The sequence below is a fragment of the Salvelinus sp. IW2-2015 genome, linkage group LG11 (assembly GCF_002910315.2).
Source record: "Salvelinus sp. IW2-2015 linkage group LG11, ASM291031v2, whole genome shotgun sequence".
Classification (NCBI taxonomy): Eukaryota; Metazoa; Chordata; class Actinopteri; order Salmoniformes; family Salmonidae; genus Salvelinus; species Salvelinus sp. IW2-2015.
Genome location: NC_036851.1, coordinates 45,100,516 through 45,104,518, shown reverse-complemented (window position 1 = coordinate 45,104,518; position 4,003 = coordinate 45,100,516).

Here is a 4,003-nt window from a genome sequence, read left to right as displayed (position 1 = left end):
AATAAAAACAAACTCAGTAGGATTGTAAATATGGGGATGGTTTGGTCTCTATGCAAAGAATTGTTCAGCTCTTCGTGGACACCAGGGACTAGTGAAACTGTACTGTCCCCTACTGGACAACAATGATAAAACGGTGAAACATTGAGATGACAGAAAACGAGAGGAGAAACAATGATTCTTCTTGTTCATACTCCAAGTTTGTAACTGAAATTGTTACTCATTTTACATCTGTACTTATTTGCTATTAGTCATCTAACGCTCACATAGAATGGTCGGTAGAATGGTCACACTTTAAAGCTGTAATGTGCAACTTTTTGTGCCACCCAACCAAATTACATTAGAAACTGGAATTATAGATCTGTCACTCTCATTGAATGCAAGTCTAAAGAAATCAGTAGATCTGCACTATTTCTATGATTCCCAGCTTTGTGCACCAGCTTCAAACAACTGAAAATATTTTTGGTTACTGAAAAGACATTTCACAGCGGTTTGCACAATGATTCTCTACACATTGCTTGTTTTGTCACAAACTGAAATTAGGCAAACTATTAGAATTTGATCAACTGGGAAATGGCAGAGCGATTTATGAATATTGCTCTTTAAAACTAGCATATAAATGCATCTCATAAAGACTCAAGGAAGCCTTCGTAAGATCTTTATTAGGCCTATATAAAATGCATCACTCTATATAGAACCTTGACTTTTCATGAGCAAGTTTGATCATTCAAAGCACCAGCAGAGGACGCTTGAGTCCATACACTGCACCCTGTCATTGTTCGAACCATAGAGAGAATCATAGGAAGAGGTACATTATGCAGAAATAAGAAATGATCACTCCACTCATACTAGATATAAACTCAGCAAAAAAAGAAATGTCCTCTCGCCATCTTGTGTTTATTGTGTTTATTTTCAGCAAACTTAACATGTGTAAATATGTGTATGAACATAACAAGAATCAACAACTGAAAAAGTTCCACAGACATGTGACTAACAGAAATGGAATAATGTGTCCCTGAACAAAGGGGGTGTCAAAATCAAAAGTCTCCTCCTCATGGACAGCACCAGATTTGCCAGTTCTTGCTGTGAGATGTTGCCCCACTCATCCACCAAGGCATCTGCAAGTTCCCAGACATTTCTAGTGGGAATGGCCCTAGCCCTCACCCGCCGATCCAACATGTCCCAGATGTGCTCAATGGGATTGAGATCCGGGCTCTTTGCTGGCCATGGCAGAACACTGACATTCCTGTCTTGCAGGAAATCACGCACAGAACTAGCAGTATGGCTGGTGGCATTGTCATGCTGGAGGGTCATGTCCGGATGAGCCTGCAGGAAGGGTACCACATGAGGGAGGAGGATGTCTTCCCTGTAACTCACAGCGTTGAGATTGCCTGCAATGACAACAAGCTCAGTCCGATGATGCTGTGACACACTGCCCCAGACCATGACGGACCCTCCACCTCCAAACCGCTCCCGCTCCAGAGGCCTCTGTGTAACGCTCATTCCTTCGACGATAAACGCGAATCCGACCATCACACCTGGTGAGACAAAACCGTGACTCGTCAGTGAAGAGCACTTTTTGCCAGTCCTGTCTGGTCCAGCGACGGTGGGTTTGTGCCCATAGACAACGTTGTTGCCGGTGATATCTGGTGAGGACCTGCCTTACAACAGGCCTACAAGCCCTCAGTCCAGCCTTTCTCAGCCTATTGCGGACAGTGTGAGCACTGATGGAGGGATTGTGCGTTCCTGGTGTAACTCGGGCAGTTGTTGCCATGCTGCACCTATCCCGCAGGTGTGATGCTCAGACGTACCGATCCTGTGCAGGTGTTGTTTCACGTGGTCTGCCACTGCGAGGACGATCAGCTGTCCATCCTGTCTCCCTGTAGCGCTGTCTTAGGCGTCTCACAGTACGGACATTGCAATTTATTGCCCTGGCCACATCTGCAGTCCTCATGCCTCCTTGCTGCATGCCTAAGGCATGTTCACACAGATGAGCAGGGACCCTGGGCATCTTTCTTTTGGTGTTTTTCAGAGTCAGTAGAAAGGCCTCTTTACTGTCCTAAGTTTTCATAACTGTGACCTTAATTGCCTACCGTTTGTAAGCTGTTAGTGTCTTAACGACTGTTACACAGGTGCATGTTCATTAATTGTTTATGGTTAATTGAACAAGCATGGGAAACAGTGTTTAAACCCTTTACAATGCAGATCTGTGAAGTTATTTGTATTTTTACGAATTATTTTGAAAGACAGGGTCCTGAAAAAGGGACGTTTCTTTTTTTGCCGAGTTTAGTTCCTGAGTCACTGATGCAGGATGAGTCGTGACAGCTCAAGGAAGTCTTAAAAACATTTAGTTCTACTTGTAATAAACCAAACGGCATTACCTGTTCAGTTTTCAATGCAAAGTACTAAGCATACTGTATATGTCCATTGAATGTAATCAAGTTAATGACTGCTGATTGTTTGAGTCTAAGATTAACAAAATGCCACATAAAACCTGTACTAATAGTCCAACATGTTTCAACACAAGACTCCATTACAACAGAGGTGGTTAGGGTCATTATTTGCAGTGAGGCAGGAATAACATGACTTGTCATTGTGAGTCACAGAAGTTGTCGGCTGTTTTCTGGTAACAATCACAGAGCACGCAAAGTTCGAGGTCACTTTATCTAGCCCGCCTTAGGTACATTTCCTTCTGTACCATAAAGGTATGGGAGAAAATCGATAGGAGACCAAATGTTAAGTGGTTTTTGGGTCTTTGTACAGTATGTTTGCAATCCTTGACAACTTCATTCTCAGTGAGAGGAACAGGCCTTGTTCTTTATAAATATGGGCCCTGATCTCAAAAAGATAGAACAGGACTAGAAATGTTTACTTACAAATTTATTCAACCCCTTTGGACTATTCTGGTATGTTGCCACAGATTTCTAGTAACTGACATGAATTACTCTATCACCTTAAATAAACTCTGGGAACAGGTTGATTAACACAGGGATGGAGCTCAGTGTTTGTTTGAAAAGCTCTCAATGATAAACAGACAAAATAATTGAATCATATCTCCGGTAGATTGCTTTTCAATTCAACTGAGGGACTATAAAGTTAATTAAAATTCAAAGACCAGAGTTGTCATGGCAGCATGTGCAGGTGACACCGTTTACACACCCAAAGCGAAAGACAGAACCACTAAACCCAACAAAAGCTTCACACCAGTCCAGGCTCTTTTGATCATGACCGCCACTAACTGGATGAATAGACCATAGCAATTGATACACAAATCTGAACGGAAATACCCCATTATACATTTTTCAAAACGTCCTTGTCTGATATATAGGGAAATGAATGGGAGCCCACTTCAACGTGGTTTGATCGACTGTACCGATGTGGACGACGAATGAAGAGGATTAAAATAATCTCATCACTATGAAAACAGCACACCCACCTTGTACTGAAAAACAGTTCTCAGCAAACAGAATATTGGTTTTCCTAAAATTGTACCTCAGTTCAAATGTTTCAATATAATATTTCTGAAATGTACAAGTTCAAGAATACAGGTTGAAGAACAATTGGGACAATATACACATTTCCCCCTCCCAATACACCTACTTATGGTTTATGATATGCAAGTAATGAAGTGCTGATATAGTCTAGTCACAGATCTGTTTGTGCCAAACTGATCGAGTGTAAGCCACATTGCTGGTCCTTTCCAGTAAGGAGGAAACGCCATAGCACACTGATAAGACTTTTTAACACACCCGATTCCCGGTTACAAACTCTGATCTTATCTCAGGAAATGAAGAGTCAGGTTGCTAAGGAACGCCCAAACACCCAATATTTCCTTAGGTACTTTCCTGTAAACCAGACATGCTCTTCTCGCATGCACAAGATTACCCCATCAACCACTAGGCAACCCACTAGGCAACCACACGGAACAGGTCGTTTCATGATAGAAGCAAAAATAAAAGTAACATCTTAAATTTCACTGACACAAACAAAAGAGTCAAGACGATAG